The sequence below is a fragment of the Rattus norvegicus genome, chromosome 5, assembly GCF_021556685.1.
Source record: "Rattus norvegicus strain SHRSP/BbbUtx chromosome 5, alternate assembly SHRSP_T2T, whole genome shotgun sequence".
Lineage (NCBI taxonomy): Eukaryota > Metazoa > Chordata > Mammalia > Rodentia > Muridae > Rattus > Rattus norvegicus.
Window position 1 is genome coordinate 139,500,265 of NC_141538.1, and position 27,792 is coordinate 139,528,056.

General features: G+C 46.1%; 1 protein-coding gene and 1 long non-coding RNA gene across 7 annotated transcripts in view; one reads left to right on the forward strand and one right to left on the reverse strand.

The window, feature by feature from the left end:
* Hivep3 (HIVEP zinc finger 3) overlaps positions 1-27,792 on the forward strand; it is a 402,531-nt gene that overhangs the window by 149,473 nt on the left and 225,266 nt on the right.
* On the reverse strand, positions 902-27,711 carry LOC148006019 (uncharacterized). Of its 2 annotated transcripts, XR_015621100.1 has the most exons (6): positions 27,623-27,711; positions 25,834-25,998; positions 14,181-14,258; positions 10,010-10,128; positions 2,630-4,556; positions 902-1,623 (listed from the first exon to the last, which is right to left on the reverse strand). It is a non-coding gene; the product is annotated as an uncharacterized LOC148006019 (long non-coding RNA). The 2 variants fall into 2 exon arrangements; XR_015621099.1 differs by lacking the exon at positions 14,181-14,258 and having other exon boundaries at positions 27,623-27,701.

Genomic DNA, 27,792 nt, shown 5'->3' on the forward strand with positions numbered 1-27,792 from the left:
CTAATGGCTCACAGCCCTCTGTTAGTACCACTGGCTGGGGACCGGGTATTCAACACACAAATGTATGGGAGACATTTCCCATTCAGACAACAGCATGGGATGGCTCAGTTCTGTGTGAACAGAGCAAGAGGCTGGGGAAGGCCGGGCTCAGTGTTCAACTCTGGGGCTCTGCTCTGTTTATGACATATTGTGACAAACATGCTTGCTTCTTCCTTAAAGAATCCACTCAATAAAACTTAAATTCCCGGATATTTGCTCTCTGTTTGGGATTGTGGTGGGATCCTGGAGGAGTTGGGTAGGAAGGCATTTGAGAGGGAACATTCTGGGTGTGTGTACCTTATGAGTAAAGGAGATCGTGCCCCAGCCTTCGTCCAAAGGCTGCGGTGCACAGGTACACTGTGTGGGCACTGGAAGTAGTGGTTTGTAGGTGGCAACACGGTCTGGTTCCATGTCCAGCATAGATCCGGTCATATCCACGAACTGTGCCAACACTGCTACTAGTGAGAAGGTGGGTGTCTTCCAGCTTCCTGAGAGCCCTTGATTTAGCAATCTGATAAACTCAGTTCCTAGCCTGGGAAGCTTGGGGCATGCCTTTTACTGGGAATATTTGATTCTGTCTTGACAGGGAAAGGATAGAAAGTGGAAGTCTTTGCAGGCTCGTTGGACTCTTCTGGCTTCTCCTTGGGCAGCACTGTCAGCTCAGCATGCCTGGTTTCCACCAGGGTCAGTTGTTCCACCTACTCCCTGAGCAGTGCAGCCAGAGACCCATTGGCTTCTGTGGGTTTCCCTGTCTAGAGGTCAATATCTGAAGCATATTAATATCCCAGGACCAACGTGACTTCAAGGGATCCTAGGGCACAGCCCTACATTATACCCTGAAACTACTGCAACAAATTGTTATAAGGAGAGGTCACAGAAAAGAACAGTTTATTTTATCACAGCTTCAGAAGTTAGGGGTCTGAAATCAGGGCATTAGTGAGGGCAGAGAAGTGTCTTCCCAGGCCTCTTGGTAGCTTCTGGTAGCTGCTGTCCATTCTTCCTGGTCCTTAGCTTATAGCCACATCACCGTCTCTTTGGTCACAGGCTTTCTTTTTATATGTATTTGTATGTGTGACTTCTTCTTAATTACAAGGGCTCAGTCATGTTGGACTAGGACTAACTCCTCTCCAGGGTCACCTTAACTTAATCAATTATATCTGCAAAGCCCCTGTTTTCAAATAAGGTCACAGTCTGGGTTCTGGGTGGGTGTGGCCTTAAGGCACCTTCCAATCTGGTGTAGGCTCTTTGGGAACAAGCGTTAAAGCTGGGAATGGTGGCCGCCGATGCAGAGATGAAAACAGAGCCAACAGACAGCTTGCCCAGGGCTGCACTCTGGATCTTCTGTGGTGACAGAAGCCTCCTGTACTGGCACCACTGGGGATGTGGCCGCTGTGACTGAAACACTGGGGTTTACATTGAATTTAGATTGTGTTGATCTACAATCGGTCTACCCCCTTTTCTGTAACGGTCCCTAAGCCTGAGGGGGAGGGATATGATGCAGACGTCCCAGTGAGGGATGAACGCTCCACAGCCTCACACTCTCTGCATCTTGAACGGTTGTGAGTCTCTGTAAGGAATCACCACCTACGACAAAGAGAAAGCCTGTCTGAGGAGGGTTCAGAGCTGCACTAACTTATGGGTAGAAAGAGAAGTATTTAGGGTACAGCTTAATATTGTGTCCATCTAACTGAGTAAAGGTAGTAAGTGGTCCACAGGGGCCTAATGACCTCCCAGTGTGGGTTCTTGGCCCTATTAACAGCACCAGACATGAATTCCATCTTATGGAGCAAGTCTTAAATCCAACCTGAAAGCAGTTGGTTGCTCCCAAAACACTTGTGTCATCATTTTACCAACGGGCTGGGTGTTACTGTAGCTCAGAGGGTTCACAGCTATTTTTTTAAAGATTTATTTATTTACTTTATGTGTATGAATACACTGTTGCTGTCTTCAGACACACCAGAAGAGGGCATGGAATCCCATTACAGATGGTTGTGAGCCACCATGTGGTTGCTGAGAATTGAACTCAGCACCTGTGGAAGAGTAGTCACTGCTCTTCACTGCTGAGCCATCTCTCCAGTCCAGGTTCACAGCTATTTTAGATTGCTAATGATTCCCCCATGTCTACCCCAGCACCTTCTGGCATGATCTAGTGGGGAGGAAGCATCCCAGACAGTAGCAGTTTGATATAACTCAAATATATGGTGTACTAGTGTGTTCTGAGAGTAGTTGGAGCGGGGGAGTAGATGGTGGATTTCATCAATATATATATTCATATATAAAATTCTCAGAGAGAGAGAGAGAGAGAGAGAGAGAGAGAGAGAGAGAGAGAGAGAGAAAGATTGAGATTACATTGACCATAGCTAGTGGCCACTAAGGCAGAGCATCATCGTGGACCCTCTTGAGAATAGAACAGGAACAAAGTCGGGGCACGTGTACTTTAGAAATCTGACAAAGCCATTCATTTGCACCAAGGCTAGGCACTGGGCATTTATGAAGCTCAGCAAGGTAGAGGTAACCCTTCCTGGGATCTGGGAAACAAGTTAGCCACGTATCCCCACCCCTTCCTCCCAGGTTCTGCCCCCGGTGGTACCTGTTAAGTCAGGGCTCTGGATAGGTTGCATCCACTCTGAGTGTCCATATGTCTAGCATGCTCATACTCAGGCACTGGACTCCATAGTGCCAACCTCTGGGACTTTCCTATGGGAAACTTATGCAGGAGTTGCCATGAGAACACAGGAGTGACCCACTGTCATCTGCCGGATCAGAGGCTTCTCAAAGGACCTGGTGCTTAAACTGAAAGCAGTTTGTGCTGCAGGATCCCATGCCTGCTTAGTAAAGTTGTGTGCGGTGAGCATCTACCGAGAACATTCATTTATGCTTTGATACACAGAACCAGTCGGAGACTGCTTTGCGTTGGGACCTTGAGCAAAAGAGGTCAAAGGCTTCGTAATGGGCTCCACTTTGCCCTCTGTGGACCCTGAAGCTCATGGTGAGGAACCCACGGGCCAAGTGTGGCACCCTTGTGGGCACCAAGAAATGGAGGCTCAGAGAGGTAGTGAAACTTGACAATGTCACACAGCAAGTGATTGGATGGATGTAGTTATAAGCAGATTGCTGAGGATCCATTCCTGGACCCTCCAAAATCCTTGACACTCTTTTTGAGAAAAGGTAGTTTCAATTTTGCCTTAGCTAAAGTTGCTGTGAGCAGACACTGTTTTTTTTTTTTTCTCCTCTGGGATTAGACACTGCTCTTGCTTCCAGTTCCATCTGGGATGGTGTTTTGTTGGGTTGGTGTTTTTGTTTTATGGACTGGCTGAGACGTGTAGGTGGATCCTCAAAAGGCAACAGCCATTTATGTTACATTTACATCATTTTGGCCAAATGTTCCACAGAAACAACTTAAAGGGAACAAAGATTTCTTTTGTCTTTTCAGTCCATCATGGAGGAGGCTGGGTGGAATGGCTCCTTCTATAAGTGATGGTGGTAGATGTCGTAGAAGCCCAGAGAATGGGGAGAGGGAGAGTCCTTGGCCTTCAAAGATCCACCCCTAGTGACCTGCTTCCACCATTTCCCTATTCCTACAGTAAGCTCTCCAACCTTTAAGTTTGTATTAGAGTCTGGGCACAGCACATCCAGTCTGCTGCCCGAGAGAGATACTGGCCTTTTCCTGCCCCCACCAGGATGTAAACTCCTAAGCTGTGCTGCATAGCACTGTATCCCTGGCTCCAAGCACCCTGCAGTGCAAGCTCTTCAATATTTTGGAATGAGTAAATGGGATTCTGTGCACACATCCCCAGCAGGAAGCTGGGAGCTGAGAGTGAACTTGTGCTGGATAGGTTTTGTCAAATTGACACAAACTGAAGGTGCAGGGAAGAGGGAACCTCAACTGAGGAGTTAGACTGGCCTGCGAGCACGTCCGTGGGGACACTTTCTTGATTAATGCCTGCTGTGGAAGGGCCCAGCTACTGTAGGTTGTGCCATCCCTGGGCAGGTGGTCCTGGGTTATATAAAAACTATAAATAGAAGGCAGACGGAGAAAGCCCTGGAGAGCAAGCCAGTAAGCAGCATGGCTTCACTTATGCATGTGTTCCTGCCCTGACTCCCCTCATGATGGTCTGTGAGTACGTGTATAAGCCAAGCAATCCTTTCCTCTCCAAGTGGCTTTCAGATCATGGTGCTTATCACAGGAGCAGAAAGCAAGCCAGTACAGGCCCCCTCCCACCCAGCTGCTTCTACCATTAGCCAGCTGGGTGACCCCTCTGAGCTCCTGTTTCCTCATCGGCAGAATGAGGTGGCTGAGTATAACGACCATTAGGAACTTGGACAGCTCCAGCATTCCATCATTCCTCCTGTTACTTATCTTGGCTTTCCAGAATATTTCCCAATAGCTGACAGTGTGGGCTCACAGATGACATTTCATAGTTCAATCGGAGTTTGAGAAACTTCTGTGGAAAACCATGCACTCTAGGGTCAATGGACACCATCAAAGCTGCCAGGCCTCCTTCACATGTCCTGTCCTGTAAAGAGAGAAAGAATGAACGTTGGTAAAAGTCACCCAAGGCAAAGGGGCCAGATCTCTGTCCTCATCCTGGGCAGGGCACTGGGTGCTGGGAGAAGGGGAGGAGGTCTCTGAGTACATATGCCTCCCCCACAGCCCTCACCAGGGCCCCAAGAAAGTGCTGTCAGGACTCTTCTTGAAGACGTTAAGGGTGTCTTTATTTTAATTTTGTTTGCCTCATCTGAAAATGCTGATTTCCAGACATGGGCAGAAATGAATCAGGCGGATTTCCCATGTTGACGTTTACAGGACTTTGATGTGGGGCATGGGGGGGGCACAGTAGATAGTGACAATCAAACATATCCACGTAGATATTCCAGTCAGGAAACTGCAGCAAATCACGTCTGTGGTTGGCACTCTTCAGCTCTCAAATCCAGGAGGTCAGTAGAAGCTTTGTACCTGAGTGCATCCATCCTTACCTGACAGGCAGAGGTCGTGGAGTTCAATATGCCCATTTGATTAGCGTGTGGGAGGAGGAAGAAGTAAAGGGGGAGAGAAATTGTCTCCAATTCTCCAGTAATGACGGCGACAGCAGCAACAATAATGTTATAATGATAGCTAATATTTATTGAGCCACATTTCTGTGCTATGCACTGTTCTAAAAACCATATGTGAATTAATTTACCCAGGCTTCTTTGTTTCTCTACAAGACGGGTACTATTATTTACCATTCTACTTCATGAATGGAAAACTCTGAGAAGTTGTAATTATATTTTTTGTTTATAATTCCATACATGAGTACTGTATTTATATCTTTTTTCAGTTCCCCTCTCCATCCAGCTCCTCCTGTACCTTCCTGACTCCTCTCATTCACACTTCTTCAATTATTAATTAAATAAATATAAATATGTACTGCCTGGGGGTGGTGGTGCACGTCTTTCCTCCCAGCACTCAGGAGGCAGAGGCAGGCAGATCTTGGTGAGTTGGAGCCCAGCCTGGTCTGTAGAGTGAGTTTTAGGACAGCCACAGGTACACAGTAACTTTGCCTTGACAAACAAAAGGATGAAAAACAAAAAAAGCAATAAAATATGTACATATGTGCACATGTGTGCATAAACAGGGCCTGCTGAGTCTATTGCATGTTGTTCACATGTGTGTAGGTTTATGGCTGACCAGCTAGAATTGAACAACTTGTCAGGGGCTCCTCTCTGGGGAAGACTGAATCTCTCTTTCTCATTAACTGTTAATTGCCTGTTGTTCTTCACCTAGGGGTCAGACTTCGTGAGATTCCACCCCTCCGTGTTGATGGGCCAACTGGTACTGTTCCTGTGCAGGTCTAGGTAACCACATTGTTGAGACAGTATGGGGCAGCTCCCAGATAGTATTTCACTACCTCACAGCAGAGTATATCCTCTGGCTCTCGGTCCCCATCACTATCCTTTGCTACAATTGTTTTAGGGTTTTACTCCTGGGAACAGATACCATCATGACCAAGGCAACTCTTATAAAGACAGCATTTAATTGGGGCTGGCTTACAGGTTCAGAGGTTCAGTCCATTATCATCAAGGCAGGAGCATGGCAGCATCCAGGCAGGCATGGTGCAGGAGGAGCTGAGAGTTCTACACCTTCATCTGAAGGCTGCTAGGAGAAGACTGGCTTCTAGACAGCTAGGACGAAGGTCTTAAAGCCCATCCCCATCCCTGTTACAGGCTTCCTCCAACAAGGCCATACCTTCAAATAGTGCTATGCTCTGGGCCAAGCATATACAAACTACCACAATGATGTTCCTTGACCTTTTCATGTAGGGGTTTGTAAATTGTCAGTAAATGGCCAGTTGTTTTCTGCATATTGGCCAGCTGTGGATTTCTGTGATGGTCTCTGTCTGCTACAAAATGAAGTTCTTTGATAGTGGACGAGAACTACCCTTATCTGTGTGCACAAACATTTGAGCATAAGTATTTAGCATGCAGTCAACAATTATACCCACCAATTTAGGAAACCAGCAGTAGTTAGGTTCTCTTCTAGGGTTCAGACTTCACCAGCCATGGGATAGTTGGCTGGGTTTAAAACACTAGGCAGAGATTTCTCATATTGGGTAAGCTTTAAGTCCAATTAGATGGCTATTGGTTACCTCAATATTGAAATGCCACTATCGAATCCTTAGCAACATCTTTGTGTCTTTCTTTTAAATAGGGAGAAAGGCATATTCTGCACCATGAGTTGTTTCAGCAAGAACAATTTAATTCCTGGGGTATTATATATGTAATTATCTAGATCTGGAACTAGAGGTTGGTCTCTTTTCCAGACCAACCCAGTATTCAGCCCAAGATGAAAACAGTTGCTCTGTGGGATGGAGGCAATGCATGTGGCCTGATCCGCAATGCTCTTCACTACCGCCCAGCCTACTTGCTTCCGCCGGCAGCACCTTGGCATCTTTGAGACCTCAGCTGTCCTTTGAAACAATGAGAATGCCAACTAATCTAGAACCGGGCATTCAGTTGCAGGAACTAGGAGATTGGTCACCCTAGGGTGATGGGTCACACCGACAGTGGGGAGGGAGTGTCAGCATGCTGACCAAGAGGGTGAGAGGTGAAACAAAGACTAAAGGTAACATTTGTCTAAATGAGGAGAAGGAAGAGGAAAGGAGGAGAGAAAGGAAAAGGAGGAGAAAACCCTAGCAGGCCGTTTTTAAGTTTTAGCTGCTATCAATGAGTTTGCTCATTAAAATGTTCTCGGCGACTGCTGTGGTGCAGTGGAGTCAGGAGAGAGCTTTAGCTGGAGCAAAGAGCTCTAGCAAACACATGTGGAGTTCCCGAGGCCTGGGGAAGAGGTCACTCCCCTTTGAGCTTTACATTCTTCATCCGTGACCCAGACATAATACGTTCTCTGTTAAAGATGAATGCGTTAACATGGCCATGTGCTGCTTAGATCATGGAGGGACTTAGTCAGCATCGGCCCAATCTTTCAAGGGCATGGCAGAGCCTGGTCACTGTTGGTCCTGTGTCGGGTGCATGCTTTGTTACCATAGGCTCAGCCTGGTGAGTGTGTGACAAGCGAGGCTCACTCACTACTGGTTCGATCTGCACGGCCATGGCAGAGCATGTTGACGATTGGTTCAGCCTGGGATTGCTTGAAATGATTCTGAAGTAATAGCTTTCCCCTTGTTTTTATTGAAGTACTAATGCTGTGAATATACAGAAGGAAAGATTACTTATTATGCCCCCATGTAGCAGTAGCTATTGTTAAAGCTGGCACCCTTTCTTCTGTTTATACACAGTCTCTTATTTCTCTTTTGATGGATTTTGAGCATTTTTCCCATGTAGTTACAACTTTTTTTTTTGAAAACACAATTATTGGGAGCCATTACAATTGTCTGGTATTTAAATACCATAATTTAGTTAATCATTCCCCAACCAGTCATTTAAGGTATTTTTTTTTTTTGCTATCTTTAATGATCATTATAAGGAAAACAGTGACCAGTGTTGCAATAAACAGAATATTCTTGAAGCTTATTTCTGTATATTTCATTGCAAAGATGCCAAGGAGCATGTTACTGGGTCAGAGGCACTATTAGATTCCTGACATATATTGCCAAATTTAAAAAGGTTGTATCAGTTTCCATCCCTGAATGGTGTTTTGAAAGATGAGTAACTTCCAAGGTTCTATTTCCTCTGTGAAATGCAGTGACCTTGACACCTTGGCACTGTTCCTCCAGTACTGAGTAGACTGTATTCCTATGCGTGTCTGGTGCCTTTCTCCCTGTCTCCGCTAAAGCCCAGCCCAAGTGTCTCAGGAGATGCACCATATTGCAATTGTGCATTTCTTAAAGACCCAGAGTGCTCAGACCCCTGCCAGGGAGAATAGACTTAAACCCCTGAGCCATGCAGCTGTCATTCCAAGACCAATCAAGCTGTAGGACCTTGAATAAAGCAAGAGAATGCTCAGTGAAAACTAGCAATGGAGCATAACTCAAGAAGCAGTTAGGAAAAGATGATGGTCACCCTCTGTATTGGAGATTCTTGAAGAGGGAAAGCAGGACCACAAAGCTAAGAGACTTGGGGATGGATCCTGGCTGTTAATCTTGGGCACATTCTTAGACTCCCTTCATCTTTATCCCCTTACTGATAGGACCTGGCACTGCCTGGCAATGTCTAAGCTAGGAAACTGGGCTGGTAGAAATGTCTCAAGGGACGCCTCAGTGGCAGTGCTCCTGCCTCACCCGTTAGTCCCCAGCCCTTACTTCGGCTGTGACTTAGAGACAGAAGGTACCAGACTCTATGACGAGACACAAATGCATGGATTTTTAAAATAATTTGATTTCAGTGCTTTTTGTTGCTACAGGAGCTGAAGAGTGTGGTGTCCCAATGCCCCTCCTAGAATGACTCAGGTTGTACAGTTCCAGTTACACCCAAGGGGGACAAAAGCGGCTGTCTCCCCTCCTGCCTACACACCCTGTGCTCATTGGGCTTCTCAGAAAGGAATGTGCATGCCTTGCAGAACTCCCGCTCTGTATGTTTCTACTGTAGTGGGCCGTGCCTACGGACAGGGCAGCCAGAGACGGGGGCAGAGCAGGACCAGCCAGCCACCCGAGAGGACACTGGGGACTGTGCTTGCTTTCCCAGACTGCACACTGTGAAATGTGCAGGAGGCCTGGAGCATGCTGGACACGGTGTGGGCTTTAGAGCCAGGTGACCTTGCTCCAATCTGCCATTCCCTGTGTGACCGTGGTCACATTACTCTCACTGCAGCTATTGTTTCCTTCATCTGTGAAACAACTTTGGCACCTGCATCTTAGAGTTCTAAAGAGATCGGAACAGATGTTTCCACAGATGTGTGAGTCTGCTCAAGAAAACACGCAGGCTGGGCTGTTCACGGCAAGCCTGTCTCCCCCACAGTTTTAGAGGCTGTAAGTCCTATTTCCTTCTGTTATGGTTTAACTATGGGATGTCCCCCACAGGCTCACATGTTTGAACACTTGCTTCCCAGCTGGTGATACTGCCTGGGAAAGCCGTGGCATCTTTAGGAGGTCTCCCTGGAGAAAGTGGGTCACTGGGTGCAGCTTTGAAGTTTTATAGCCTGGAGTAATTCCTGTTCACCCTCTGCTTCCTGAATACAGGTTCAGTATGACCATGCAACCCACTACTCCTGCTGCCTACCCTGGCTCACCTGCTGCCCTGTCTTTCCCACTGTGATAGAATGTATTCCTGTAGCATCATAAGCCAAAACAAAAACCTTTTCTCTCTTCATTTACTTATTTTTAATCAAGGTATTTTATCATAGCAATGGAGAAGTGATAAAAACACCTTCTGAAATCCAGGTGCCTGAAATGGCTGGATTCTGGGAAGGACTCTCTCTTGACTTGTGAATGACTACCTTCTTGCTGGATCCTCATATGGTCAGAAGTGATCAACAGAGTCCTTGTTCCTCCCCTTTAAGGCCACAATCCATCGTTCTGCTGTCAGTGAACCTTACCTCCTAGAGACTCTTGATACAGTCCATGGTGGGAGGAGGGCATGGAGTCAGCAATACACACTTCAGGGGAGACATAGTTCAGACTGTTCATCACGGAACATAGGCTTGGGTAGAACATTCTAAAGGAAATAAAGACAACAAGGAACAGGTGTGGATGCTAACTGGGAAGGGTCCTGGATATTCTTTAAACATTAACCTCAGCCTTGCAGGTCCAAGGCAGTGTAGAGCTGTGACAGGCTGGCGCTTGAACTGGAAGCTCCCATTCCTAGGAAGAGCAGTTGGGTGTGATGCCCAGTAGTTTGAGAGACTTAAAACTCTACTCTGTCAATCCGGGACTGTAATTATACAGGCAAGGGAGAAAGTACAAAAGAATCCACTGGAACTTCACGTAGGGTTTAATGCGTTCTTTCTTTGTCCCATTATGCAATGGGAAATAATCTCCAAGACTCAAGAGCAGGCCAATGAGCAGGAGACAAAGGACAGCAGTGCCCTTCAGCACGGTTGGTTGTGATCCCTCCCCTTCTCTGCAACCTCCGCCTTTCCGTCAGTGCCCTTGAACCATTGTGATTCATTCTGGCCATAGGATGTGGGGAAGGGCCGGCTCTGAGACTCTTTGGGACCTTACAGTTCCCACTTTGGTTTGCCCAGAACCCATCTGCAATGTAAAGTCTCACAGAAGGGACTCTGGGAATGGGTCTTTGGGTGAGGACATCTGAATCCTCCCACCTAAGCTATGCTGCCCCTGCATGAGGCAGAGATGGGTGTCCTGAGCCCTACATTTTGCTAACACAGAACTGGGCTGGAAAAGATAGTAGTCATTTTAAGGTATTCCATGTCAGACGGTGACATGGAAGTGAAGGTGACCAACTTAACATCAGAGTAGCTGAGCATCCTTAGGCTAGTACTTCATACAAGCTGGATGTAGAGCTGACACAGAGACATGGTCTAGAGTAGGTAGCTAGACACAGTTAGGGCAGAGTGCTTAGCAAGTAGCTGTGTATGGAAGTGCTCCATGACTTGGGTCCAGCCAAAACGTCTGTATGAGTTGCAGAACCCATCCCCCACTTCCTCTTCCAAGGAAATAGTGAGGAAACACCTGAGGAGAAGACAGTCATAGCATATGAGGCATAACAAGGTCAGTTATGAATCAAAGATGAAGCAGTGGGTGGGTAAGGGGAGAGAGTGAGTGTATACATGCCAGTCTGAATGAATGCTTCGTCCCCAAACTTGCAAGAAGGTGCATTTATGAGAAACAAGTCCTGACTAGATGTTGAATAGTCTGGAACCCTAATCTTGGGCTTCCTAGCATCCAAAAACTATAAGGAATATATTTCTGTTGTTTATAAAATGTCCAGTCTAAAGTATTTTGTAATAGTAGCACAAATGCACCAAGACAGAAATCTTGACTAAAAAAAAAAAAAAAATCTGATTTATTTTTTCTGCTTCTATGCCAAATAAGTGAAACAAACACACACACATATTAATAGTAAAAAGAAATACAGCACATTTGGGGAAACGTTTACTCCAGTCTACGGAGAACAGTTTTCTTAGCCAGCTTCTTGGGTAGCATCGAAAAAGCCACAAGAACATGGACTTCAGAGGACCAGAGGGAAAGATGAGGTAATGAAGAGTGGGTGAACAGGGAGTGGCTCCAAGGCAAGAGACGGAAGTGGCTTGTACCACTGTATAACCTGGAGACCTGGAGACAGCAGGGCAGACCGAGCGGAGAAAAATGGACGATCTGGTGGGAAGGCTTAGAGGAAACCACTGACCGCAGAAGCACAAAGAGCAGAACAATGCAGGCAAGACTCATGCCTAGAGGGGAAAGAGTGCAGCGTCCTGCCGCGTGCTGTGTGAAGAAGCAGAAAAGAGCAGATATGGAGTCATCACTTCACTGAAAAGGCTCACTAGCAAGAAAGAGAACTCGATTCCACTTAATAAGTATTTGTTAAGCCCAGATCTGGTATTTAGGTACCATGCTGGAACTTGGGGTTCCACCAAACACAATTTGCAAATATATCTGTCCTCAATAAAGTATCAATTACCAGGGAAAGGCTGGTGTTGAACAGATAATTACAGTAACTACTGAGCGCTGTAGGGATGGACAGGGTGTTCCGGGGCCATGGTGCAGAGGGCCAGCGGTGAGCTAGCCAAGCCTCTGTGCCTCTAGCCACACTGTCTTTGATCTCTGTTCCTAGTCCTAGCCCTAGTTAATCCTGACCTTCTTTCTGCCTTTGTAAACCCACCGTTTGAGGCTATGTCACTTGAACAAGCCTTACAATATGTGATTTAGGTCTGGTTTCTTTTACTTAGCATGCTTCAGGGTAGCCATCTTAAAGAAGATTTATTTATTTTTATTTTATGTGGTGGTTGTTTTACGTGCATGTATATCTGTATACCACTTGTGTGTCTGATGCCTACAGAGGCTGGAAGAGGGGTCTAGGTCCCCGGAAACAGAGTTACTGATGGTTGTGAGGGCCGGAAACTAAACCTGGGTCCTCAGAAAAAGCAACGAGTGCTCTTAACCACTGAGTCATCTCTCTACCCACCTGGTTCATCTTTATTCTTAATACAGAGATTGGATTTACAATTTTTTCCTTAAGCCCTGTATCACTTTTTTTCTATTGTCTTTGCTTGCCATTTTCCCCTCTCTGTTCATGGGATTTAACAAATTCTAATGACCCGTCTTTGCATTCAGTGTCTCTTCCCTTTGAGGTTTCCTTATACTGTCAAGCTTGTCCGATGAATCCATATTGTAGATACTGTGCTTTATGATTTTATTTTATATATATGTGCACACATACATATATATATATAATTTATATATGTATGTGTGTGTATGAGTGTGTGTGTATGTGTGTGTGTGTGGGTGTGTGTGTGGTGTGTGTGTGTATGAGTGTGTGTGTGTGTCTGTGTGTGTGTATGTGTATGTGTGTGGGTGTGTGTGTGCATGTGTGGATGTGTATGTGTATGTGTATGTGTGGGTGTGTGTGAGTGTGTGTGTGCGTATGTGTATGTGTGTGTGTGTGTATGAGTGTGTGTGTGTGTATGAGTGTGTGTGTGTGTGTGCGTGTGTAATGTCATTTTGTTCTTCTCCTGTAGTTCATGCTCCTTTGCTGATGTTTTCCGTCTCTTCATTACTGTCAGTTTCTTTTCCTTGAATCATAATCCGTGAATGTAGTTATAAGAACTACTCTTAAATCCTTGTCTGTTAATTCTGGTAGCTAGGTTATCTTTATGTTGTTCTCTGGTGATTAATTGTCTTGGTCCTGGTTTAAGTTTTTCTTCGTAAGTTGACAAATATGTCAAAAGTCATGGGTATTTGGAATGTTTTACAGTAGAAACTCCATATTCTTTTTTTATTGGCGGGATTTGGATGTAGCCAAAGCTAGCCCAGAGCTCTCTCTATAATCCTGGCTGGCCTCAAACACCTGGTGAGTCTGCTGCTTCAGCATCTCAAGTGTTGGAAGTAAGAGATAAACTACCCCAGATTCTCTCATGTCCTTCCTGCAGTGCAGTGCTCTGGTTTTGCTTGTCATTGCAAGAGGCTCTTCACTTCTCTGGGTGCTGAAAACTCAGTCTCCTGGGAAACAATCTGGATAATATCTGTTGAGTTTTTTAAAGAAAACTTTTTGGAACCTGGTTTGCATATTCATAGTTCAAGGTTCAGAGATTTCAGGAGAATTTTTACACAAAATTTAGGATTGTGCTGCTGGACATCATGGCTTCTGTGGTTTTGCCTCATTTCCTGTTGGGACTGGAGGTTCAGCACCAGTCCCTCAAGATGCCATCATGTCCATGAGACCCTTGAGACTCACCGTCAACCACATTTTCTGAATGTCAGCTCACCACAGAGTCCACCTTATGCTTTTTTTTTGGCTATTGTTTGTTATATTTTGTTTTATGAATATATAGTGAAGGAGGGTCAACATGATAGAAACTTACTGACCTTTGGGCCAGTGGGTAAAAGCACTTGCCTTACAAGCCCGATGACCCCACAGTGGAAGGAGAGAACTGACTCCCAAAGGCTGTCCCTGACTTACACATACACACACACACACACACACACACACACACACACACACACACATACACACACACACACACACACATGCACACGCACACACACACACACACCATTATTTTAAAAGAAATAAAAAGGGAATCTTACTCAGTTTTACCAGAAGCGAAGTCAGTACTTTTATGTCTGGATGTAATTAAGTTAAAAATCAGCAGCCGAATCAATTATCTGATAAGACACAGAAAAAATTTACAAGAAAGTGGAACTGAAGAAATTATCAAGTCAACAAAAGTGTAACCCAAGGAGAGAAAGATACCATATATGGGAAGAAGTGTTTATAGAATATGCCTGTCCTATAGCTCCCAAAGGAAAGATGTGAGGATATAGAAGAAGAACAATATACAAATGAATAATGGTCAGTACATTTTAGCCATCGAAGACACTGGGCATATTGTAGTAAGTTGTAGGATATTGAAGACAAGGAAAAAACTCAAAATAACAGGAGGAATAGGTTGTTTCTAAAGTAAAAATGAATAACTGGACAGGAATATCCGTATTCACATCCAATAGTAAATATCATTCCTATGGCATTCTATCTGAGTTCCTGAGAAGGAGTCCCTGTCAAGGTAGAATATTATAGCCAGCTAACCTACCATAGAAATAAAAGGACAAAATTAGACATATTTCAGAATAGACTTTAGCAAGAAGGAAGTTAAAACCATAGAGGAAAAAGAAAATAACACCAGTGAAAGGAGTGGATGAACACATAAATACGTACTCTCTTTTTAAAGCACAAAGTTGGGGGCACGAGGGTCAGGTAGCACTAGAATATTGAGCCATACTAAGCTTATAGTAAAAAGAGTTTGAGGGCACTTAAACAGTTTAAGCTTTGCTGACACTCATCAGAGTTCATCTAACTTATACTCTGGGTACATTTGGGTATACCTTATGGTCAAGCATAAAGAGAAGCATTACAAAGTACAATTGAGACACAACTCCCCACACGGATGCTGCATTGAAAGGTTCAGTTTACAAAGGAAATATCTGATGCCGAGCTGTATGACTGTAATGACCATGGGCCAGATATAGATCGTCAAGGGGATCTGGTTATTTTGAAGAGAGGCTATGGTGGGCATGAGTTTTGAAGGCACTGAATGCAGCCCTCTAAACAGAAGGCTGAAGGGGTAGTTGTGATGGCTTATTTCGACTGTCAACTTGATAGGATCCAGAACCACTGAGCTTCTAGGCATATCTGTACCGTTATCTAGATTATGTCAATTGATGTGAAAAGGCCCATCCCAAATATGACCAGGCCCATCCCAAATATGGGCACCCCATCCCAAATATGGGCAGGCCCATTCCGTGGGCTTGGGTCCTAGACTACATGATGAGGAGTAATGGAGTTGAGCACCAGCATTCATCACTCTGAGCTGCTTCTGCCTCCTGCCACCCTGGCATCCCTGCTATCATGAACTGCAACTTCAAACCATGAGGAAGATAAACTTTCCTTCCTTTAGTTGCTCTTTCAGGTATGTTGCCACAGCAACAAGACAGTAATTAATCTGTGGCTAATTTCTCACTCACACTACAGTGTGTGCAGAGTGAGCACAAGCAGGGAGACTCCAACTGAACTACCCAGAGAAGCTGGTTTTGGCTCTCATGTTCTGGAGACAGCTGCTGTGATGTTTGTCATAGCCCTGAGAAGCTTATATAGTCTTGTCAAGAAAGGCAAAGTAGAAGATCACATTTGGGAAATACCTACACTCTAGCCACAGCAGGCAAAAGATACATGGCTGCTTCCATGAACAAGACAGAGATGGCATAGAGAGAATTGGATGGAACTAAGATAACCCAAGGCTTACAGGGGGGCCCACACAGCAGAGGTGGCCCCCAGAGACTTTAGTAAAGTAGGGACACTCCTCTCATGTAGCAACTTTACTGTATCTTTATATCGATGAACCCAGATATGGAGATGCCTGTCCATTGGAGAGTTGGATATTAAATGCTTCTCACAGGCTCCTGAGCTGCATGCTTGGTCCGCAGCTGGTGTCACTATTTGGGGAGCCCCTGGGGACTTTATAAGGAAAGTAGCTGAGCAGAAGGAAACAGGTCATTGAGAATGTGTCCTTAGGGACTGTCCTAGTTAGGGTTTCTGTGGCTGTGATGAACACCATGACCATAGCAACTTGAAGAGGAGAGGGTTTATTTGGCTTATGCTTCCCTTAAAACAGAATTGAAGACAAGTATAAGTATAAATATATACTTAAATAAGTATAAAATAATTACTTAAAACATTTGAATTTGAATGCATAGGTACCTAGTAATCAGAAACCACCAAATATATCACTGGTCTCAATAATGATATTATCATCAGGAACATGGACGAATGTTAAAGGTTAATTTATTTTTTATGTGTATGAGTGTTTTGTCACCACGTGAGTGTGTGCATCACGTGTGCGTCTGGTACCTGCTGAGGCCAGAAGCAGGTATTGGATCCCTTGGGAAGGGAGTGATGGATGACTGTGAGCTACCACGTAAGACCAAACCCAGGTCCTCTGTAAGAGCAACAAATGTTCTTAACTGCTGAGCCATCTCTCCAGCTCCTAAGTTAGAGAAAAAACTTTAAATCTCATAAATAATTAATGAACCAAACAAGAAATTTTAAAATTATACATATGAATCGAATGATAATGAAAACGGAGCGTTTTGAAACTAGCTAAAAATGGCCCCAACAGTTCTGAGAGGGAAATTCGGAGCTATAAATGTTTGCATCTGAAAAGAAGAGCGAGTTAGGAGAGAAGAGAGAGGGTGAATACAAGGAGGTCAGAAGGAGCTGCTCAGAAACAGACCACAAAATGGAGAATAAAGACAGAGAGAGAAGCGGCTGACTCAGAGATAGCATCCGTTAGGGGGACCGAGCAAGTCTGGGGTGGGCACAGAAAACACATCTGTGCTACTGAGGGTGATGCCGCTTTGTGGTTAAATGGCAAAGGGCAGCTAGAGCTGGGGTGGGCATGATGTAGTCTCCTGACTCTACTCTGGCATTTCTGTCTGTAAGAGAGTTCCGCACATACATGTGCACATGCTCATGCACCCAGGAAAATCCTCAAACGTGCAAAGAATATGGACTCTAATTCCAGTCGCCTCAATTTTAATGTCAGATATGAAACGAATTACTTGCTGAGAGCCCACAGGCAGATTTCTGAATGTCTCTTCCAGCTCAGCTCCTGCCTCTGTAAAATGGAGATAAGCAGCTCTGGCCCCTCAGCCCAAGCCGCCTCTTTTGTCAAGCAATTTTCAGACAAGGTTTTGCTGACTAACTTGTTTCATTTTGAATTGTTTTATTCAAGGCAGGGACTGACTGTGTGAGCCAGGCAGGGTTTTACCTCTCTACCCTCCTGTCTTTTTACTCTCCAGAGTTAAGCCTGTCCCAGGACCTGTCTCCTTCCCTTTTCTGTGTGGGTTACCTGGGAGGTCCCCATCGAGTAAGCAGAAGATTGTCGTCACGAGGGTGTGGGAAGAGCTGTGATGTGCAAGGGTGGGTGTGGGGCAATGATATTTACAAGTTCCTGGGTTGAGCTTGTGTGCTGGACATGTTCCTTCCGTTGCAGCAAAACACTGTCACATGCCACCAGCTACGTTTCTTTCCATTCAGTGTCATACGTGAACCTTCTCCAGGCAATAGCAGATGTGCAATAGCATATCTAGCACATGGCTTCTGGTGACAGCCTGGTCTTCATAACTGCACTGTAACCTCAGCTCCCCCACCCCCAGCAGATAGGTTGCCTTTAATGCTGGATTTCATGGGACAGTGTGAATTTCTTCATCTGAGAGAGCTCTGTGAATATTTCTGTGGGATTTTCATCCAGCAGTGAACTTTCTAGGTCATGGAGACATTTCATGCCCTGACACATTGCTTTCCCCCACCATTGGGGGACCAACATTTCTGCTCTCTAATTAACCTGCCCAGCCCCCATTTACCACAGAAATTCAGTAGCGCCTCATTGAAGCTGTTTTTCTAATTCCTGGTACAGCTGGGCTCTCTTCAGTGTGTAGCTGTGGCTGTCCTTTGGATTTTCCCTCTGCACAGGGTCCATTCCCACAGGTTACTGTTTTTCTGTCAAGTATAGTGTTGCTTTCTGATGGCTCACCAGGACTTCTGTGTCCAGAATTCGGCCCTGGATAGTGCTCAGGCTCATGGTCAGGCTCCTGGGCTGTGTGGCTCTCTAGAATTCCTCTATCACCCTTCATCAGACAGTAATGCTAATCTAATGTCACTAAGCTCAGGAGGGGGGAATCAGGGCAGGTCCCCATCCTCAGCCAAGGCCACACTTGGATACTTTGAAAGGAAGATGTGTCCCAGAAAGTGCCTTGTTTGATGTCCCACTGGCACTGGAGAGGACATGTTGGTGCTTAAGTGGGGTGGGGGTGGGGTTCATGTTATTTCAAAGGACTCTTCATCCCAACTACTTTAGTGTGGGGTCACCATTGCCATCCTGGCTGCAATTACCAGTCACTAAGCAAATGTCTAAGTGGAGCATGGAGCCACAGGTCCTCTCCATGACCTGGGATCCCACTGATAGCTCTAGCTGAATATGCAAAGCTTCTCTGGTCTTCCTACCTCCCCTGCTTAGCCTTGGCACTCAGCAGGCCCTGTCCTCATTTCTGCAGCATGCCTCTCGTCTGTGCAGCCTCCCCTCACAGCTTTCTCTAACCCACCCCCCTCTTCCCGACCTAGCTGTATTATGTGGTCATTCTTCATGGCGGAAGCAGTGTACTGAAGCTCATGCGTGTGTAGTCTCGGCTTTGCCACCATGAGCAGTGCAAGCAACTCTTCAGCTGGCAATGGGTTTAACAGCAAGCACCAACGACCCTGTGCTACCCTGTGCTAAGGGCTGGAATGGCTCCAGCCAGCTATGGTGGATGATCATCTCTGTCCTCTCCTTGCTCACGAGTTAGGGGGAGTAGACACAGTGCAGTAAATGCTGCAAAGAAGGGTGCTTCAGACTAATTGACGCAGCCTGAAAATGGGTGATGTCTCCACAAGGCTTCCTATTGGAGCTAGTGTATGAGCCGGAAAGGAGATCGCTCAGGGCCCAGTACTGGTGGAAGCAAACCCTGGCAAGATGAGTCCAGAGGGCACTGTGAGGAACGCGCAGGCCTGCTGGTCTGTCTTTCTCCCAGCCTCCCAGAAGACACACACAGGAAAGAGCCTAGTTCAAATTGCTAAGGAGTGCCACAGGGAGGAATGGCGTTTGTGGTTACTTCACAAAGCCTTGCCTTCTAGGTTTGGTTTGAAGTAGGCAAGTCTAGCTGCTTGTCTTGCCAGTTGGGGAGCCTGCAGCTGCTATGTGGATGCCACCTAAGACTCCGCCCAGTGTTGGCACCAACCATTCTCTTCCTCATTACCTGCATGTGTTCATGCAGCTGAGCTCCCCGTGGGAGCTTTGGAGAGTCTCTAGTGTAGAGGACTCTGCCTGACCTGAGATCAATGGTGGCTCTGCATCCTTCCTCTTCCTGACCCTGGCCCTGCATCTATGGCCACCTTGACTCATCTCTCAGTTCTTAGGAAACCCACTATCGAAACCCACAGGCTGACCATATCTTTGGGGTGGAGGTTTCAGTGGCTAACACTTAAAGCCATTTTCACCCTCAGCCTTGAATACATGATGTACCTAAGTCCCTCCCATTGCCTTCTAGGCCTGGCCTGTGCTCACCTTGGAAAACTCTGAGTCCTCATAGTGCTAGCCACGCCCATGCTCTTACCCATCACAGAGACTTCCCACGTGTTTCTCCTGCCTGGAACTTTCTTTCATATAGCAGCTGGCCCGTACCAGAGAGCAGCTCAGTTGTCTCCTGCTACCCCTGCCCCCAAATCCTCCCTCATTGTCCCACATCACCTCTTCCCTGGAACCATCTTACTCATTTCTCTCCTGGGTTTATTGTCCACGTCCTCTGCTCCAGCTAGGCTCTGTCCTAGCAGGGAACTTTTCTGTCCCAGTCACTACCATGTCGCCAAACCCCAGAACAGTATTCTGTATGCACTAGGCAATAAATGCTTTTGGAAGAAAAAAAAAGCAAGAATGGATTTATGGAAAGAAATGCTTTTAAAAAGAAGTAGCTTCCCATTTGAGAGTGGGAACTAACGTCTTTGCTCCCACTAATGTCCAAGGGATGGAAATATTAATGCATAATAGAATTTTCCTATGAGCCTGCAGTACACATAGTGACACATGAATAATAATTATAAGATTAGCATGCTGTGAGAGGCATGGGGAATGGAAGTTAATACATTGCAGGACAAGATTTCACTAGAAATAGAGTCTGGAAAACTAATTTGCCCAGGTCCTGTAAGCTTCCCAGCTGAATTCTGGTGGGAGGAGCTGCCTCAGGAAAGTGAGCACTGCCACCAAGTTCTAGTTTTGTGAATCATGGCCCAGCTGTGTGACTCCAGGTCATTCCCCTCAACCCTCTTGGGCTTGCCTTTCCTCATCTATAAAATGGGAGCACACTAACCACTAGCGTGGTCCTGAATGTCCCTTGAGATGTTAGTTGTGATCCATGAGTCCAAAGTGGGGCAGGGGCAGGGATTACCCTCACATAACCAGGTTCTCTTGAAGTTCTGCACTTGAGCTTGCTCATGTGAGCCGGTGCTGGCCTGGCGTGTTCTGCTGAGTGCTGGCTAAGGGGTGCTCTCTCTTTTTGGCCTCTGCAGTTGGCTTTCCAAAGCCTCAGAGGCATGACATATTGAGGCTTGGATTTCATACACAACCAAAAACAAAAAGAAAAAGAAAAAGAAAAAAAAGAAAAGGAGCCAGTCTTCCTGACTCTTATGTCTTCTGGGGATCTCCCTCAGGCAGCAGAATTAGTGTGCAAGGTCAAGAACTCCAGAATGTTGAGAAATAAAATATTGTTCACTGGAGAGCACACTGGGTGTGGCATTGAGGAACAGACATTTTGGAGAACTCCAGGCAAGGGTAGCTGTGGGTAGCTGAAGGGAGGCACTGGAGCCCTAGGTGAGAAAGCTCAGGCCACCAAGGCTGGAGGAAACTATTCGCCTCTACTGCATGACCCCATACTGTGCCTATAGGCAGCACTGTCACTCACTGAGGGGTCCTTGCTGTAGGACCTCCACCCTGTTCATGCAGTCCTGGTGTTCAAATCTGGGGCTGAGGCCTGGAGTCCAGAAGGAAATGCTTCATGTTGTGGAATAGAGATTGTGTATGGAGTTCTCTACTTGATGCTGTTTTAATGGTCTCTCATGATTATCAGAGACCACTGGCCCTGTGATATGAAGGCTTCTGCTATGGTTCTTAAAAATATATGTTTTGCTGTCTACACCTTCAGGTTCTATATATATTGTTTCAGCCATCTACAAATCTAAAATGTTTTAAAAACAATTGTGAGGTATCTGGATTGAATATGTTCTGTCTTTTCTCTAGTCATTACTCCTTAGCCAGACTATATACATATACATCACACATACACATGATATACATGCACACACATAGACACATATATGCACAATAGACATATATATATACACACATATACATATGTATGCACCCATATATGCATATATATGCACACATATATAGTTGCACATGTAATATATAGTGGGTGACTGCATAACATTTACATTGTGTTGCATACTAATCTGGAGATGATTTAAAGTATATTGTGGAGAGGTACATAGGTTATACGCAAGTACTGTACCATTTTATATATGGTACTTGAGACTTCTCCTGTGCTGGTGTAGGAACCCTCGAACAAATCCCCTGTGGATACTGAAGGATGTCTGTATAGACAGCAGCCAAGAGGAGGTTTCCACAGTGGCCTCTGCTCACCAGAGTCTTGGGAGAGAAGTAGCACCTCATTCCCTGTTAGTGATTGGGAGAGAGTGCATGGGGCTCATGGGCTCTCCAGTCTCCTCTATGCCTCTGTATCTTGTTCCATGTGTTTGAGAAGAGGACCAGCTGGTGGAGATTGCCTGGAGTCTCTGTTTTCCAGCTGCCTTACCAGAAATGCTTCCATAGCATCAGGAAGACAAGCCACGCTTGACAGAGTCCCCCATACGAGCCAGGTGGAGGGAGTTCTGTATTAGAGTTTGGATTACCGGATGCAAAGCTTCTTATAGTTTTACCAGGCATAAAAAACAGAGCCTCAGTGCCTGTCCTCATCTCTAAAGTGAAAGGTTTGGCTCGGAGCCTGGAGACAGCTGCTCGGAGACTCTCAGAGGCCTCAGAGTATTTGTGGCCATGATTAAGTTCACTTAGGGCCAGGAAACTACTCCACTCTAAGTGGCTCTAGGGCCACTGGGCCCCTGCATCATCCCATAGGCTGTATCTGGGGAGCAGAAACCCAGCACAGCCTTGCTCATCTGTGTCTCCAAGGGAAGTGTGTTCCCATTCTGCAAGTGGGGAGCTATTAGACTGCTGGATTCTCAAACAAATGGCCAATCTGAGGTCCCCTCTCCACGGCCTGCTGATCAGTCTTGTCTTGATACTTGCTAATTTCCTTTCCTAGGCAAACTTGTCACCACCACTCCGAAAATAAGGTGTCCAGATGGGAACACAATGCGGATTGGATCCACTTGTTACAGCGTAAGGCTGCTGGTTAGTCAGAATTCACATGTCTCCTCTGACAGCCTCATGCTGGGTTGATTTCTAGACTGTGGCTTTCTGTGAAACACCTGCCCATTTTCAGTCTTTGCAGAATTTGACCTTTGTGCTCCTTTGTGGGTGAAGGGCCGGTACAAAGGGAAGGAGTGCTTCCCCCACCCCCCAACCCCCGCAGGAGGAACTGGGCAGCCCCATGGACTTGTGAACTGCTATTCTAAGCAATAAACAGTTTAGTGACTGGGCTTGTTTGTTCAGCTTTTTTGAATGGCCGATGGCCATGGCCACCCTTCTTTATAATGTATGCACTTAGGGGTTTCTCTGGGTCTCTTAATGCGTGTCCTCAAAGCATGTCTAGCTCTAACTGAAGTGATAAGGAGCCATCTCTGTGGGTACAGTGGCTTCTACTGCATGAATTTGAACTTCTTTTAGGAATTTATTTTAGCTCCCCCCACCACAAAAGACTCACTTATTTCTTTATTTTTACCTCCCAACTTCTATTTCTTATCTCCTCCTGGCATCTTGCCATTCCCCAGCAGCCACAGCATATCATGAGGGGGCGCTTCTTTGGAGGGGCCTGAACTGTGTGCACTGTAGGTTTGCTGTATCGGACTGGCTGCCGGGGTGAGTCACAGACCTCTTTGTGTGCACACCCTTCTACTCCCCTTAGTCTAGCATCTCCTTTGTTATCGTGAGAATGGGGTAATGACAGCACAGCCTTGCAGAGAGACGATCTGTAACGAGACAGATGCATCCGAAGTCCTGAAAATAAAGCAAAGTGAGTTTTAAAAATATACACTATTGTTATGCTATGCTATGGGCTGAGGTGGTGAGGATAGCCCAGTCACTGCTCAACTCTTTTCCTAAACAAAGTAAACAAACAAACAAACAAACAAACAGAAAGCACAGATCTTGGAGTTCACAATGATATGTGTTCTTCAGGGGAGGCCAGCAGGGGCCACTGTCCCCACCATGAGGAAGACAGTCCAGATGACTGGCTGGCAGTGCTCCAGTTGGCCAGACCCTGCAGCAGCTCAGGACTCAGGCAAGTGGGAGAGAGATAAACAAATCAATAACCAGCTGCAGAGCCCTCTAAGGGCTGAAAAAGGTCATTCAGGACATTTGGCGTTGATAGGCAGGGACTGGGAAGGAGACATGGACAAGGTGTAGGGCAGGCAGGATCCCAGATGAAGATCCAGTAACTTCAAAAGCTACATGGCTGTTCAGACAATCCACAACCCATATGCCACGGAGGCTAACTGGCCTCTCAGAAAGACTTATGGGGATGGAAAGTGACAACAGAATCTTTTTAAATGGCACAAATGGTTCAATGGTGAGCCGTTTTTAAAGGATACAACCATATAGGTGGACTCTGAATAATCTGTTCTTGTCTTGCCCTGGACAAGAATGAGTGTCAGCACCCTGGAGAGCTCCACGGGGGTTCCAAAAAGCTGGGGCAAGCAACTTGCTAAGCCTCTTGCTGGAGCTGGCAGGCTGGCATGGTGCCAGTCCACACCCAAGGGGCCACTGATTGCAAAGAATAGTGTGCTCCTCTTAGATGGAGACTCCAGGGAGGGGTGGTGGTGGACTGGGAGCAAGGATTCCAGGACAGGCATTTGGTGCCTGTCTCCCCTCTAGTTAGGAGTCCTAAAATAAGCTGTAGGCCCTGACACTTAAGTGCTGTGGGCATTTGCTTTCTTCTACAGAACGGATAGCTCATTGTTTACACTCGGTGTGATGTAGTTGTTGGGACGAGCAATCCCGAGGGCTAGCTCCAGATCCTGCTCAGGAGCCAAAGACCACTGCTGCTCTTCCGGACCCACGTGCATGTGGGTCTCTCCAATTACCCAACCTATCAAGCTCTTGTGGGTGGCTGGGAGACTGGCTGTGAAGCGTAGGGTGAGACCTGGCTGTGAAATGCCTGTGACTGGCTTTTGGTCCTGAACACTGGAGCCGGAATGAGTTAGCCCGGTTATGGTGTGGGGAGATGCACCCACATGCATCTGGTGTGCACATTGCACGCAGATCCTCCTCACCAGATGAGCATAATGTTTGGACACTTCTCCTCTGGAACAAGGCATCTGAAAACTAATTTATAGGCTTGGGACAGCTTCCAGGCAGGTGTGAATACTGGTGGGCTGGTGATGTTGGCAGTTTGTCCTCAGAGCCCTTCCTCTCCCTTAGTCTCTCACTTTCACCCCCTCCCAACTCTGCCAAGCTCATCTCCTTTAAGCTTGTTGAGGATCTATTGTATGAGCCTGGGAGGATGCACTCAAATTAACCCTATACTCTAGATTTTCAGGGATATCTCTGACTATGGGGTCATTCAGTCTATTTGTAAGAGTGGGTTAGAACACTTCTAAATTCTGTTTGATGTGATGTTTTTATAAAACATAAATCCATAAATTAGGAAATAGTTGTGAGTCAGGCCACACAGCAGGCATTTGCTTGTAGGAATTATAGTTGCCACACACCAGTGAGAAGGATGGGGGAGGAGTAACTGCATCTCCTGGTCTATTTCAATCCATGAGAAGAAGCACCTGAGAAAGGACCTGGTCCATTACTGTTGATTTGTAATGTCTGCCAGGAGCATTGTAGAGTAAGTAGGAATGTAAGGGCTGAATCTTTGATACCTGTCATTTCTCTTACCAGGCCTTAGAGTCTATTTTTTTTCTTTTCTTCTTTTTTCTTTTTTCTTTTTTTTTTTTTCAGAGCTGGGGACTGAACCCAGGGCCTTGTGCTTGCTAGGCAAGTGCTCTACCACTGAGCTAAATCCCCAACCCCTAAAGTCTTTAATCCATCCCAAGTCTCTCTTGTTAATATAAAAGTCTATCTCAGCAATCAAAGGGAAAGGCTCATTGCCCTAACATGGTGATCATTACAGAAGTTGGATGAGACCCTCACATCAATCAAGCCTTCAAGGAAAGGCCAGAAGCAAAGGATATTGAAACTTCTCAGTAGTCCTTGAAGAGCATAGAAACAGCCCTATTCTGAGTTTCAGACTAGATGTCTTCACTTTAAGTCATGCTATTGTTCAGAGGCAAATAGACCTGAGTAAAACTTCCAAATCCTCTAGACATAGCTATGTGACCGTGCTTATTCCTTTATAAAATGGAAAGAGCAATACCCATTCTCCAGTTTTGTAAGAATTGAGTGGTGTCCTATGTAGGCACATGACATAGTACCTGACATGCAGTGATCTGCTGTCAACAGGAGTCCTCGTAGCAGCCACCACTGACGCCTGTGAGCTGCAGTGCCAGCTGCAGTCTGCTGTGGGAAGAAACCTGTTTTAGATAATAGGTGTCACCTGTAATCTGGGAAGCAGTCTCGTCCCACGTCTGCCCCCAAATCTGAAAAAAAGAATAACAGGAGTGACCTTTACTAAGTGGTTTGGAGTTTTGGTGGAAGGTTCTGTAATTGCTAGTTAACTGGCCGGGACACCAGCTCTTGTGCAGTAATTGGAGGTGTGCGGGTTAGGACATTTAATTATGGCCTGGCCGCCTGGAATAGAAACCTTGCCACCATGACAACACCTTTTCCACATCTGCCTGATTAAGTCAACAAATTGTTGGGTCTCAGCCCAGACTGGCCTGTGGGCTTCCTCCCCATCCAGAGCCTGCCAATTTGGTGGGATCATCAAGTACAGGGACCAGCTTGAGGAATGCACCCAGGAAAGACATAGACCCCTGCTTGTGGGAGGTGTGACTGGAGCTGGGAGAGGTAGAGACTGAAGAGCTGCACCATTAGGTACCCAGGAAGAATAATGGTCAGGTAAGATAGTCTTTGGTCTGCAGAGAGACTCTCAGAGAGATAGAGAAACTGAGAAATAGAGACACAGAGACAGAGAGATGAGACAGACAGAGATAGAAACAGAGAAGTCAGGAAAAATGCTTAGGGGCTTGTGCCTTGCAGCCTGGTTCAAGCTCTACCTTTGCTATGGTTTGGATCATGAGGAGGTTGCCTGCTCTCACTGGGCCTAGTTCCTTCATGTATACAGCAAAGATAACCAGAGTCCAGCTGACCGTCTATATCCAAAAGTTCTGCATCCAGAGTTAGCCAACCACAGGTAGAAAATAGTCCGGGGTAGGGTAGAGGTATCACACTGATACTGAACAGGCACAGACTTACTTTTCTTTCCATTTTTTCCATAAAAAAAAAACAACAGCCAACAACCGTTTACATAGCATGCACTCAGCATTTGACAGAAGTCATCTAAAGATGATTTCCTAGACCACGGAGGCTTGTGTAGGACATAAATGTTATGCCATTGTGAAAGGGATTAGAAGGACTTGTGGATTGTGTCTTGGAGTCCTGGAGGCAGTCGCTAGTATATACCAAAGGACAGGTAGTCTCACCTCATACTTATCATGAGGACTCAGAGTAGTCATGTCAATCAAATGCTGCAAACAATGGCCAGTATGCAGCAAGTGCCCTATGAGCGTGTGCTGGGATGAGGATTGTAACCTTCATGATCTTAGAGCAGCTGTGATTTCTGGCTGGAGTTGTAAAGAAGACACCTGAGGCCTTGGGGTACATCCTCCTCAGGCTTGCTCAGCTGGAGTGCCCCCAGCCCACCCAAACTTTGTACCTACAGTCTGTCCCCATTGCCTCCTGACCAGTCCCCACACATGCCCTGTTCAGACCCAGGTCAGATGTCACAGACATCAGAGACTCCTTCTAGACCACTCCTCTGGATAGGCCTCTTTGCCTTCCTTTGGTTTTCCTATGTATTTTTCAACCAAAAGTATCAGCTCTTCTCACACTGGACCACAGAGGGTCACAGGTTGCCCCAGGTGAAATGCCAGGCTCTTGCAGTCTCTGCCCCTCGCTGTCTGCTGCCGTGCCCGAGAGCAAGGGCTCTGTAGTGTTCTGTAGGGATGGTGTCTCAATGAAAGAACCTTTATCCCCTTCCTCTGTTGTCCCCTCCTCTGTCCCCCGTACCTGTGGATGCCAACCATGCTGCCCCTTTCTCACCTGTCATTTAGAGTGAGTCAGCACTGTGGCAGCCTGATGGACGGAAGCTGGGAGCCGTGCTTTTTGATAAATGTGTTTCACTTTTAATTGGGGAACAAGTCAAAGAGCAATGTCATATCCTCCCCACTCTTGCCCCAACCAGTTTTAGTTTCAGTTACCTTTGGCTCAAC